This window comes from Schistocerca gregaria, chromosome 1 (genome assembly GCF_023897955.1).
Source record: "Schistocerca gregaria isolate iqSchGreg1 chromosome 1, iqSchGreg1.2, whole genome shotgun sequence".
Classification (NCBI taxonomy): domain Eukaryota; kingdom Metazoa; phylum Arthropoda; class Insecta; order Orthoptera; family Acrididae; genus Schistocerca; species Schistocerca gregaria.
The window spans coordinates 689,509,877-689,524,413 of record NC_064920.1 but is presented as its reverse complement, the minus strand read 5'-3'; the positions used below and the strand labels follow the sequence as shown (position 1 = coordinate 689,524,413).

General features: G+C 44.2%; 2 non-coding genes and 1 pseudogene across 2 annotated transcripts; 1 reads left to right on the top strand and 2 right to left on the bottom strand.

The window, feature by feature from the left end:
• Positions 1-5,293: 5,293 nt before the first annotated feature.
• On the bottom strand, positions 5,294-5,366 carry Trnaa-agc (transfer RNA alanine (anticodon AGC)). Its single transcript has one exon. It is a non-coding gene; the product is annotated as a tRNA-Ala (tRNA).
• Positions 5,367-5,542: 176 nt separating this feature from the next.
• Positions 5,543-5,615, top strand: Trnaa-agc (transfer RNA alanine (anticodon AGC)). Its single transcript has one exon. It is a non-coding gene; the product is annotated as a tRNA-Ala (tRNA).
• Positions 5,616-7,838: 2,223 nt separating this feature from the next.
• LOC126289918 (5S ribosomal RNA) lies at positions 7,839-7,956 on the bottom strand (annotated as a pseudogene).
• Between the last annotated feature and the right edge of the window lie 6,581 nt (positions 7,957-14,537).

Genomic DNA, 14,537 nt, shown 5'->3' with positions numbered 1-14,537 from the left:
AAGAATTGGTGTCATGAACTGATATATATATTATGACTATTAAGGTAAATACATTGTTTGTTCTCTATTAAAATCTTTCATTTGCTAACTGTGCCTATCAGTAGTTAGTGACTTCCGTAGTTTGAATCTTTTAGTTAGCTGGCAGTAGTGGTGCTCGCTGTATTGCAGTAGTTCGAGTAACGAAGATTTTTGTGAGATAAGTGATTTGTGAAACATGTAGATTAATGTTAGTCAGGGCCATTCTCTTGAATGTTAGTCAGGGCCATTCTCTTGTAGGGATTACTGAAAGTCAGATTGCGTTGCGCAAAAAAAATATTGTGTGTCAGTTTAAGCACAGTCTTGTACAATTTTTCTAAGGGGACGTTTCAATATCTCTTCTTATCATTATCCCTAAATACTTATACAACGTCAAGTGCTCAAGATGTTCAGCAGCAGTCTTGTAATTGAATACTAAGATGTTCTTTAGCTTTGGTGTAGACATTATCCTGTATCGATTCATCTTTTAAAGAGAGCTGCTATTGAGAACTGCAGTGATCCTATTGTTTCCTTGGGACACACGTCGCAGACCCTTTGTCACTACTGTTTCTGTGAACATTTACCGTCCAATATAAGCTACTGTGCTGTAACTACCAAACATTCCTCTAGACAACCACATATTTGCGAAGATACTACTTATAATCATACCTCGATTAACAGTCGGCGATGTGTTGCATTATCGAACGGCTTTCAGAAATCTGGGAAGATCTAATCTACCTGTTTACCTCCATCTCTTCTTTTTGCAAAACTTCGTGAGTAAATACAGCTAGTTATGTTTCTAGCCGTGCTTCAAGCGCCTATCACTATTCTAATTGCACAACTGACAACATTACTAAGATTTTCCAATACGCTGGCAAACGTGTGGAAGAACCGCTTATCACATTATCCAATTCCAGAACAGCGCTTAATAGGCTATCTTAAGGCATCACCAGTTTGGGAAAAGGAGGCATCCCATTGCGTACCACATACAAGAACATTTAATTTCATTTCACAAGACTCAGAAGAAACTCAATGCTTCTATCATTAATATAAACCAAACAGTAGACTTTTTTTGAGTGGAAGGAAGGGAGGAGAAAGTTATCAGATCACTATAGGGTGTAGAAAAATTACCGCTACCGATCACAATATCTTTCAAATTTTCATGTGTGTAACATCATCGTACTTCCTAGATCTAAGATCTCCGAAAAAAATGTGGATCAAAAAAATTTCATAATGTGTCTAAAAAAACTTCGCAGTCTATAATAGCTTTTCAAGTTTCGATATGTGAAACGCCCTTGCACTTCCTGTGGCTACGTTCTTTTACCATACCCTGCATGTTTCTGCGAGAGCAACGTCTTTACACCTGCTACGACGAAGTTCTTTGACCACAGCTCACATGTTTCTACGCAAACACAGTGTATTTCACGAGTGCATATTGTAATGTGAAACACGCAGTTCAAGTTTTTAAACCTATAATATTGACGTGAAAATGATAATAAGTATGTAACTAAGTGGAAAAATGGTCACCACAGCCTAACTATAATAATGATGCTTCAGATTTATGTAACTACAGATGTATTTTCGACAAATGTTGCCTTGCCACTTACAACTGTTCCACTTGTATGTGTTTAGTCACCAGCAAATAATTTTTTTGCATTTATACAGTGATTTCCAGCATATAAACATGTTCATAAATGTATAAACACCTGAACATGGCCGGCCGGTGTGGCCGAGCAGTTCTAGGCGCTTCAGTCTGGAACCGCGCAACCGCTATGGTAGCAGGTTCGAATCATGCCTCGGGCATGGGTGTGTGTGGTGTCCTAAGGTTAGTTAGGTTTAAGTAGTTATAAGTTCTAGGGGACTGATGACCTCAGCTGTTAAGTCCCTTAGTGCTCAGTGCCATTTGAACCAATTTTTGAACCTGAAGATGGGCGGAAGTAGCGGAAATTTTTCTACACCCTATAAAGGGACAGTCACGGAGTTCAACAGCATCCACTATGTTGTTGTTGTTGCGGTCTTCAGTCCTGAGACTGGTTTGATGCAGCTCTCCATGCTACTCTATACTGTGCAAGCTTCTTCATCTCCCTGTACCTACTGCAACCTACATCCTTCTGAATCTGCTTAGTGTATTCATCTCTTGGTCTCCCTCTACGATTTTTACCCTCCACGCTGCCCTCCAATGCAAAATTGGTGATCCCTTGATGGCTCAGAACATGTCCTACCAACCGATCCCTTCTTCTGGTCAAGTTGTGCCACAAACTTCTCTTCTCCCCAATCCTATTCAATACTTCCTCATTAGTTATGTGATCCACCCATCTAATCTTCAGCATTCTTCTGTAGCACCACATTTCAAAAGCTTCTATTCTCTTCTTGTCCAAACTATTTATCGTCCATGTTTCATTTCCATACATGGCTACACTCCATACAAATACTTTCAGAAACGACTCCCTGACACTTAAATCTATGCTCGATGTTAACAAAATTCTCTTCTTCAGAAACGCTTTCCTTGTCATTGACAGTCTACATTTTATATCCTCTCTACTTCGACCATCATCAGTTATTTTACTACCTAAATAGCAAAACTCCTTTACTACATTAAGTGTCTCATTTCCTAATCTAATTCCCTCAGCATCACCCGATTTAATTTGACTATATTCCATTATCCTCGTTTTGCTTTTGTTGATGTTCATCTTATATCCTCCTTTCAAGACACTGTCCATTCCGTTCAACTGCTCTTCCAAGTCCTTTGCCGTCTCTGACAGAATTACAATGTCATCGGCGAACCTCAAAGTTTTTATTTCTTCTCCATGGATTTTAATACCTACTCCGAATTTTTCTTTTGTTTCCTTCACTGCTTGCTCAATATACAGATTGAATAACATCGGGGAGAGACTACAACCCTGTCTCACTCCCATCCCAACCACTGTTTCCCTTTCATGTCCCTCGACTCTTATAACTGCCATCTGGTTTCTGTACAAATTGTAAATAGCCTTTCGCTCCCTGTATTTTACCCCTGCCACTTTTAGAATTTGTAAAAGAGTATTCCAGTCAACGTTGCCAAAACCTTTCTCTAAGTCTACAAATGCTAGAAACGTAGGTTTGCCCTTCCTTAATCTAACTTCTAGGATAAGTCGTAGGGTCAGTATTGCCTCACGTGTTCCAACATTTCTACGGAATCCAAACTGATCATCCCCGAGGTCGGCTTCTACTAGTTTTTCCATTCGTCTGTAAAGAATTCGCGTTAGTATTTTGCAGCTGTAACTTATTAAACTGATAGTTCGATAATTTTCACATCTGTCAACACCTGTTTTCTTTGGGATTGGAATTATTATATTCTTCTTGAAGTCTGAGGAAATTTCGCCTGTCTCATACATCTTGCTCACCAGATGGTAGAATTTTGTCAGGACTGGCTCTCCCAAGGCCGTCAGTAGTTCCAATAGAATGTTGTCTATTCCTAGGGCCTTGTTTCGAAACAGGTCTTTCAGTGCTCTGTCAAACTCTTCACGCAGTATCGTATCTCCCATTTCATCTTCACCTATATCCTCTTCCATTTCCATAATATTGTCCTCAAGTACATCGCTCATAAATTGCCGATTTTCCACAAATGTTGTGTTGCAATATTTACTGGACCCGAACTGTCTCCTACCACTTCAACAGCGTCATTGTTATGCAGGAGAAACTACTATATGTATGGAATCTTAAAATGTTTTTAGCCCACCTGGACCGCAGCGTTTAATACAACGATATTAATGAAGCCGCATAGTTAAGTAAAGATTTTGAGTGAAATTGTGAAACAGGGGTAAATTGCTGATGTGATTGCACCAGATACTAAGACAGTACGCTTCCGTAGCTGAGTGGTCGCGGTGCTGCAGATGAGGACGATCCAGATTCCATTCCCAGTACTGCCAGAGGTTTCTCCTTGGTGGGAGGACTGGAAAGGAATGCCTCGTGAGTACAGTTGAGGAGCTACTTGACCGAGTAGTAGCGGCTCGAGAGCATGTAAACGCGGCGGCCGGGAGAGCAGTATGCTGGCTGGACGGCCCTCCGTACCGCATCCAGTGACGCCATTGCGGTCGGCCAGTACCGTTGTGCCTACAAGGGCCTGTAGACGGACTTTATTTTTGCAATATAAAGACGCTTTCCTAAGAGGTCAATGAACAATAAACCTTTTAACAGTGGAACTTCTGTTATTCAGAGCTCTGTCAAACTCTTCACGCAGTATCGTATCTCCCGTTTCATCTTCATCTGCATCCTCTTCCATTTCCATAATATTGTCCGCAAGTACATCGCCCTTGTATATACCCTCTATATACTCTTTCCACCTTTCTGCTTTCCCTTCTTTACTTAGAACTGGGTTCCCATCTGAGCTCTTTTCTCCAAAGCTCTCTTTAATTTACCTGTAGGCAGTATCTATATTACCCCTGGTGAGATAAGCCTCTACATCCTTACAGTTGTCCTCTAGCCATCTCTGCTTAGCCATTTTGCACTTCCTGTCGATCTCATTTTTGAGACGTTTGTATTGCTTCATTTACTGAATTTTTATATTTTCTCCTTTCATCAATTAAATTCAATAATTTTTCTGTTCCCCCAGGGGTCTACTAGCCCTCGTCTTTTTACCTACTAGATCCTCTGCTGCCTTCACTGCTTCATCTCTCAAAGCTACCCATTCTTCTTCTACTTTATTTCTTTCCCCCATTGCTGTCAATTGTTCCCTTATGCTCTCCCTGAAACTCTGGACAACCTCTGGTTGAGTCATGAGTTATTAATTATGTTTTTAGCCAGGCAGAGTCCATCATTTACCCTGAAATAAAAACGAAGAAATTACATAAATTAGGGTAACAGATACAAATAAAATTTATAATAAAATTGCCGAATTTCACCTTTGAAATCTTTTCCAACGTTAAACTATGCAAACAGCATGTTTTGACACTTACATGGACGGTAACGAGTTTTCGCAAGTTTTCCGTGAATCATCTACGTTACTCGGGTCCTGTGCCTTGTAGCCGTTCAAAGCTCATGCTCCTCAGTACTTCACTGTTTCCTCTAGCGCCATGGAAGATAGCCATTTAATTTTGTATCAAGATAATCACGACCGTTTGAAATGGTCTATCCTACAGGTTTCGATCGTGCCCTTCAGTCTACACACATGCGTCGCTATCCGTCTTCCTATGAGACCGAAGAACTACTGTCACAGAAGCAATCTATTTGTTTCGGAGACTTTTAATCTGTCAAGCGTCACACCACCACACAAAGTTGTAACTGCGAACAAAACAGCTTCTGGAGGCGCCGGGTATCGATCCCGGTACCTCTCACATGCTAAGCGAGCGCTCTACCATCTGAGCTACGCCCCCAGACACGAGACGTTGTGCTTCGACGTCGTACACCCGTTTCCAGGCCAGCGCTCTGGGTGCCAGCCCGACCACGCCCACCTCTCTCCCCACCCAGTCGTCCACTCTGCCTCCATGCGTGCCAGCGAAACCTCGGCCACGCACACAGACTTTGTGTTGCCACGATATCTCGAGTAGCTGGGGGCGTAGCTCAGATGGTAGAGCGCTCGCTTAGCATGTGAGAGGTACCGGGATCGATACCCGGCGCCTCCAGATATGATTTTGGAAATATGTGTTCAGGAAAGTCCATTAGCCTTCATTAATTATTTTTTTGTTTTGCGACTTTTTCCGTAACCGTATAAAAAACTGATCCTCTCTCTATTGGTGTGTAATGGCACGAGGTTAGGCCCTCCATACCGCATCCACTGACGCAATTGCGGTCGGCCAGTACCGTTGTGCCTACAAGGGCCTGTAGACGGAATTTATTTTTTCAATATAAAGACGCTTTCCTAAGAGGTCAATGAACAATAAACCTTTTAACAATGGAACTTCTGTTATTCAGAAAATGGTCGACAAACCCTGCCTTAGATGCATTGAATCAAATTCTGGACACGTTGTTATTTAGACTTTTTGATAGACTGTAGATGTATTTCGTGTGGTCTAGTGTCAACGAAGTAAATGAATAAGTTATAGATGCTAGACTGAATATAAACTAAACTAAACTCCGACCGAACAGGCCATGAAGGCCCAACGGTACTGACCGGCCGCCGTGTCATCCTCAGCCTACAGGCGCCACTGGATGCGGATACGGAGGGGCATCTACATCTACATCTACATCTACATCCATACTCCGCAAGCCACCTGACGGGGTGTGGCGGAGGGTACCTTGAGTAACTCTATCAGTTCTCCCTTCTATTCGAGTCTCGTATTGTTCGTGGAAAGAAAGATTCTCGGAATGCCTCTGTGTGGGCTCTGATCTCTCTGATTTTATCCTCATTGTCTCTTAGCGAGTTATACGTATGGGGGAGCAATATACTGCTTGACTCCTCGGTGAAGGTATATTCTCCAAACTTCAAGAAAACCCCGTACCGAGCTACTGAGCGTCTCTCTTGTAGAGTCTTCCACTGGAGTATATCTATCATCTCCGTAACGCTTTCGCGATTACTAAATGGTTCTGTAACGAACGCGCTGCTCTCTGTTGGATCTTCTCTATCTCTTCCGTCAACCCTATCTGGTACGGATCCCACACCGGAGAGCAGTATTCAAGCAGTGGGCTAACAAGTGTACTGTAACCTACTTCCTTTGTTTTCGGACTGCATTTCCTTAGGATTCTTCCAATGAATCTCAGTCTGGCATCTGCTTTACCGACGACTAATTTTATAAGTTTATTCCATTTTAGATCACTCCTAACGCCTACTCCCAGATAATTTATGGAATTAACTGCTTCCAGTAGCTGACCTGCTATATTGTAGCTAAATGATAAAGGATCTATCTTTCTGTGTATTCGCAGCACATTACACTTGTCTACATTGAGATTCAATCGCCATTCCCTGCACCATTAGTCAATTCGTTGCAGATCCTCCTGCATTTCAGTACAGTTTACTATTGCTACAACTTCTGGATATACTACAGCATCATCCGCAAAAAGCCTCAGTGAACGTCTGATGTTATCCACAAGATCATATATATATATATATATATATATATATATATATATATATATATATATATATATATATATAGTGAATAGCAACGGTCCTACGACGCTCCCCTGCAGCACACCTGAAATCACTCTTACTTCGGAAGACTTCTCTCCGTTGAGAATGACATGCTGCGTTCTGTTATCTAGAAACTCTTCAGTCCAATCACACAATTGGGATGATAGTCCACATGCTCTTACTTTGTTCATTAAACGACTGTGGGGAACTGTATCGAACGCATTGCGGAAGTCAAGAAACACGGCATGTACCTGAGAACCCGTGTCTATGGTCTTCTGAGTCTCGTGGACGAATAGCGCGAACTGGGTTTCACACGATCGTCTTTTTCGAAACCCATGCTGATTCCTACAGACTAGATTTCTAGTCTCCAGAAAAGTCATTACACTCCAACCTAATACGTGTTCCAAAATTCTACAACTGATCGACGTTAGAGATATAGGTCTATAGTTCTGCACATGTGTTCGACGTCCCATCTTGAAAACGGGGATGACCTGTGCCCTTTCCCAATCCTTTGGAACGCTACGCTCTTCTAAGTGATTTCAGGTGTGCCGCATGGGAGTGTCGTAGTACCGTTGCTATTCACAATGTACATAAATGACCTTGTGGATAACATCAGAAGTTCAGTGAGGCTTTTTGCGGATGATGCTGTAGTATATGGAGAGGTTGTAACAATGGAAAACCGCGCTCCCGGCGGCATGTCAGTTTCCGAGACCGGAGCCGCTACTTCTCAATCACGTAGCTCCTCATTTTGCCTCACAAGGACTGAGTGCATCCCGCTTGCCAATAGCACTCGGCAGACTGAATGGTCACCCATCCAAGTGCTAACCTAGCCCGACAGAGCTTAACTTCAGTGATCTGACGGGAACCGGTGTTACCACTGCGGCAAGGCCGTTGGATTAGACTGATTGCAGTCTAGTGAAATTTTAGAAAAATATAATGTAAGTTGGTAACCGTGCAGAAAATAGGTTATAGTTGAGTGTATAATCCTAAGCTCAAATTGTGTGCTCCCGGAGTAGAAACTAGAAGAGAGGCTGATGTGTGACTGCAGCCAGGGACGAAACGTTAAAAATCAGGATGTTTCAAAGACCACGGCCATTGAGCCCGAGCACTAGTTAGTTCTCAACAGAAATAAACTTCTGTCCGTCGCCGGATACTATTTCAGGTGCCTCCGCGAAAAGAAAGCAATTACGCAGGAAAACAAATTTAGCGGTGTATTCTTAACTGACGGCTCTGTTTTTGTTGCCGGCTGCGGTGTCGCTACGTAAAGACTCGAACGCCACTGAGAAATAACCTGCAGGGCAATAAAGCGGCCCGGCGTTTCAGCGTCAGTGTTTTTCTTCCGGGCAGTTGGTGGCACCGTCGCCTACCTGTTCTGCTGCACCGCTGGTGAGTCTGACTTCGACTGCGACCTGCAAAACCGGCGCGGCGCGGCCCGGACGTCGCGGTTTTTACATTGTAAATGGCGCGGACGGCCCGCGGTGCCGGGGCAGTTTTAATCAGGCGGGCGCCGCCCTCGCTGGCCGCCTGTTGTGTGCATATTTATGGAGGCACCGCAGGCGCCGTGCGCCCCTAACAACGCCGCTTCGCGAGCTTCCTGCTGCCTGCCGTCCGCGTCGCATTCACTAATCCCTCGCTCTCCCACTTTTTGTCCGTCTCTGTTCGTGCTGTGTGTGATTCTGTGCACGTGAATGTCGACGTGAGTGTGTGCCCTCCGGTTAGAGACGTACGAGAGAGGAACAAAGGAAGGGGATAGAATGGTTCTGTGCATGTGAATATGTGTGTGTGTGTGTGTGTGTGTGTGTGAGAGAGAGAGAGAGAGAGAGAGAGAGAGAGAGAGAGAGAGAGAGAGAACCCAAATAGAGAGAATGAGGGAGGTGCGCAGATATCATATTGTGGTGCATTTTTTCCCATGCGCACACGGAGAACTGGGAATTGGTGGTTGGTCACAGATGGACAGAAGTGGGAACTAAACTAATTCGGATCTAAACTGAGCGCTGCCCTCAAAGAGGCACCGAAAATTACTTTAACTCTTGGCATAAACTGCTACGATGTTTGTACATTTTGGGGCGTTAGCCGGCCGCGGTGTCAGAGCGGTTCTAGGCGGTTCAGTCAGGAACCGCGCGACTGCTACGGTCGCGGGTTCGAATCCTGCCTCGGGCATGGATGTGTGTGATGTCCTTAGGTTAGTTAGTTTTAAGTAGTTCTAAGTTCTAGGGGACTGATGACCTCAGATGTTAAGTTCCATAGTGCTCAGAGCCATTTGAACCATTTTTTGGGGGGCGTTATTTCTCCTGCTATGTGTACAATTTTCTTTCATTTCTGGAAATGAAGATTGAGAGAGTACTCCATTTTAAGGTTAGGAACATTTACACGTGTATTACAGTTATATTGCCCGCACCGGACGTCGTTAAACATTCTGACTATGGAGTCATGACAGGATTGTTAGGGAAGGAACGCGAACAGTCTAAGTATAATCTCTTCTCATATCTATTATTTATAATGTTGCGTTCAAAGCATCCTAGTTTCATTCTCACGTAATGGCTCCAAATGGCTCTGAGCACTATGGGACGTAACGTCTGAGGTCATCAGTCCCCTAGAACTTAAAACTACTTAAACCTAACTAACCTAAGAACATCACACACATCCATGTCCGAGGCAGGATTCGAACCTGCGACCGTAGCGGTCGCGCAGTTCCGGACATAAGCACCTAGAACCGCTCGGTCACCGCGGCTGGCCTCACTTAATGGGATTTATAAAACACCAACTGGCAAACCCGGATTTTTCCAGCCATTTCTTTTACCAGTTTTCTATTAGAAACGAAAAAAAGAACTGTGTTTGTAGTATAATTTCTTTTACCAGTTTTCTTATTTGCACCTGCAAATCGGTACCAGATGGGTTCAAATGGCTCTGAGCACTATGGGACTTAACATCTGTGCTCATCAGTCCCCTAGAATTTAGAACTACTTAAACCTGACTAACCTAAGGACATCACCCACATCCATGCCCGAGGCAGGATTCGAACCTGCGACCGTAGCGGTCATGCGGTTCCAGACTGAAGCGCCTAGAACCGCACAGACACACCGGCCGGCTCGGCACCAGAGATCACCAGAGCGAATGGGGCTAAGTAATCACTCCTTTAGCCTAACTGTAGGTCAGTTAATCCCCTGGTATAATCATATGCCTTGAGACCCAGATAGAAACAATCGAGCTGTCACTATGACTGTGCTCCTGGGAAGGTAGTGAGTAGCAGAGACCACAAGGTGACAAGAGTAACATGTACCAACAGCCTAAATGCTGCTCATTGAGTTACTACAGATTAAAATGCAGTCACGGGAGGCCCATTTAATAAAGCGGAGGGTTCTGTTAATGGCTCTCAGCTCATCTGTAAGAACACATGTTCCTGGCAATGAATGGTGTTCCTGATCTGTAGGGGATGTAGAAGTATATCCTCTCTTATCCACAGGTTGAAAGCCAGCAGTGCAAAGAATGGTAGCAATCTAGAACTGCCAATGAACTGGAACTAACAGACACCGAAAGGTCATGGGGGTGGCAGGCTTAAGGACGTTGAAATAGATCACTCCTAATTCGTAGCCTGACCTCCAACCAAGGAAGGGTGGGGTAGCACATTCCAGGGACGAAAGGCAGAGATCCTGGCAGAGGGCTGCGAGGCGCACTCCAACTGGCAATCCCATCCAAGGGCGAATATCAGGAGGTTGACGCCCCTTGTATGCAAAATGAATGTGCTACATTGGATGACCAAATTGCGATAGCATGGAAGACCAACAGTTGGTACCATCGGAACTGAAGAGGTAAGATCTTCACTTTAGCAAGGAGACTGTTTGCAGGACTAATCCAGAAGGTTCGAGTGGCCAGACGAACTCCATAGTGATGGACTTGGTCTACCAATTTCAAAACCGAGTATGCTGCACTGTAAACCTGACAACCCTAGTCCAGTCAGCATGAGATCAGGGCCCAGTAAATACGGAGAAGAGGAGCACAATCCGCACCCCAAGAGGTGAGGGCAAGGAATGAGTGAGAGTTTAGCTTCCACAAAGTTGGAGAACATAGGGCAGCCAAGTCAGCTTTCTATTAAAATAGAGCCTCAAACGCTGGGGCATATGCAACAACTCCTAAGAGCTTGTTACTCAGTGCTCTGCGTCAGATGGACCATAATACGATGCCAGAAATTTATGACCTGCATTTCTGCAGAAGATGCTGTAGATAACTGGAAATCATAGGAAAAGGTCCACACAGGAGCCCATTAGAAGTCATCCGAGAAGTCGTTCAGCTGAGGCTACTGAATGGGAGTTGTAACATATGCAACTGTTCTCGACATATAGTGCAAGGATGATCAGTTGCCCAGCAAAGGTTACTAGCCCACTGATAGTAATGAGGAAGAGAATGACCCTCAGGATGCTGTTGTCTTGGACCCATGGAGAGCTGAATGAAGTATGAACTCGAATCTGGTACAGTTGGTTGGATAAGAACTGGCGAACAAAAATTGGTAGGGAGTCTCAAAACCCCAACCATAGTGGGTACGCAACATTTGATGGTTCCAAGCAGTGCTCCTCTTCTCCATATTTACTGGGCCCTGATCTCATGCTGACTGGACTAGGGTTGTCAGGTTTACAGTGCAGCATACTCGGTTTTGAAATTGGTAGATCAAGTCCATCACTATGGAGTTCGTCTGGCCACTCGAACCTTCTGGATTAGTCCTGCAGACAGTCTCCTTGCTAAAGTGAAGATCTTACCTCTTCAGTTCCGATGGTACCAACTGTTGGTCTTCTATGCTATCGCAATTTGGTCATCCAATGTAGCACATTCATTTTGCATACAAGGGGCGTCAACCTCCTGATATTCGCCCTTGGATGGGATTGCCAGTTGGAGTGCGCCTCGCAGCCCTCTGCCAGGATCTCTGCCTTTCGTCCCTGGAATGTGCTACCCCACCCTTCCTTGGTTGGAGGTCAGGCTACGAATTAGGAGTGATCTATTTCAACGTCCTTAAGCCTGCCACCCCCATGACATTTCGGTGTCTGTTACTTCCAGTTCATTGGCAGTTCTAGATTGCTACCATTCTTTGCACTGCTGGCTTTATGTAGGTCAAAGAAAGAATGCAATGAGGTGTTGGCGTTTAGAAAAAGCCTGTTGGATTGGTCTTTGCAACCATACCAGATGGTGGGTTGCGAATTGCCATTTCCAGAAAGCACGATTATTTGGGGCCAAAAGGGCTTGAGAGTAGAGACCTAATATAATCTGCGGGTAGGAAAGACACCTTTGAGGCAAATATGGTATAAGACCCCAAGTAGAGTAACAAACTATCAGTCAGAATGTCCATACACGCTGAAGGGGTATTCGCTGAAAGTGCATTGAAATAACCAAGTGGGTTCACATTATGGACATCCAGATTAGCTGTGAAGGGGCCAGGAGGACTGGTTATGCCCTTGGATCACACTGCCTATCGCAGACGATGGTGGAATCACATCTTTGAGCATTGTTCATAATCCAACAGCATGCGACGATCCTGCGCGTCTGGGGTCACCGGAGTGGCCTTGTCCCGATTCTCCTTCTTACGCCTTGCAGCCTTTGGTGGCTGGGATTATTAGAGGTCCTATCCATGATGAATGTGGGGCTGCTTGAAGAGCAGACAGCCCTGGGATTCATAAGTTATGGTTCCTCCAGCCACTGGCTTGTGTTGGGCCTCTGATCTGTGCAACCCCAGGGAGAAGGGTCCCAAGAGGGAGTTCTGTCACTAGTGTACATCTGAGGAGGATGCTGCTGCTCTGATCGGGAGAAGGAAGTGGCTCCTGAAGGCAATGCCATGGGAACCACAAGAGAGGAGGGTAGTGCGAGAACTGGTTTCGAAAAAATTGAGATTGCGGCAACGATGGCTGTGACTTACTTGGACGTCACATCAACAGGAAGTAGGTGTCCATATTTTTTGCATGCCACAGTATACAATGGGTGGTCAGTAAATTTATTTTCCTAGATTTTCTTTTCTTTCTAGAAGCCTCGGCAAACCAGTGAACGTTGAGGATGACGTTCTACGCAGCTGACACACAAAGGTAGTTGTCCACACAAGAACTACCTTCACGGAGTGACCGTCTGTAGTTTTCACATTTTAGTCATCTTGCTATACAGCAAGATGACCACAAAGTAGAAGCATCTCATGGGCAGCGGGACGTTCGATTTCATGTCACACCTGTACAACACGAATAACCTTTTTCAGGAGGACATTCCGTTCAAAGGCTAAGACAAAGGCACCTGTTTGGGCCTTGCTAGACACACTGAACAAAATGTACATCTCACTTTGCACGATTTGCCTCTGGTTCTTTGTCTGTTTGGAGCTCAGTGGAAGATGATTCCTTGGACCATAATCGAAGTCTTGTGTGGGGTCATTTGTTACTGGTATTTCACAAAGACGTTCACGAGCCTGAAGAGCTGTAGCTCGCGTAGCAGAGGAGGCTTTAAGCGACAGTGATCCATTGCAAATTTCTCCCAATGACACAACTTCACCAAATTTATCTTCGATATTTTTCACAAACATTAATGACTTGTCGCAGTAAAAGTATCCCCATCAGTTGCAGTACATACTAAGTATAGGATGAATTTTTTCACACCTAGGTGTCTGCTTTGTCCCTCCTGGAGCCGCATTCTCGCCTAGCACTTACTCACAAAAGAGACATGAGCCTTCTCATAGGGTAATAGCCTGTGAGCCTACGACAAACTCACAAAGTACTTTTACTCAACCACCTTATTTTCAGTTCTCTGCGCTCTGATGACGTCACCCTTTCTCCTGCAGATGTCTTAAAGCACTTTCGTTAATCCCTGGGGTCCTGATAGTACTGTCTGTGTCAATGTTGTTTCTTTGAAGAGAGTAAATATTACCAAATTCATTGTGTGTAATATAATAGCAGAGAATGAATTACTAAAGAAACACTTTTGACAAGTCTATTTTTCAGGAAGTTGTATAGTGAACAGAGGATAGTATGCAGAGAGTTGTATATGAATACATTGGTAACAGAAACTGAAAAAGATATCGTTTTAACAGTCTCGTTGCTCTATCTAGTCTGGTAACAAGAAAGTAAAAATTCATTTGCTCAATGAACTACTCATATCCACGGATACTGAAGTTTAAATGTTTATTAAACACTATTTTAATGTAACATATGAAGCTCAAGAATAAACACCTTTGATGACCTCGGCTCGAACTGCTGTTACACGCTAGTGAAAATCGAAAAGATTGGTCAAACATCAGAGTAACAAAATATGTCACTGACCGATAAAAACAGAAATAAAACCAGGATGTGTATTCGCAAACGTCGCTCTAACGAAGCGTAGAATATAATTGAAAAAGTTGCAGTTACGAACGATCGATGAGACTATTGTGAATAAACGAGGCCTCACGGAGCGGTAGCAGTGACGTAAATGATTAAACATCGCGCTTTGTCAGTAGCGGAAAGATGTGGGAACGACAAAG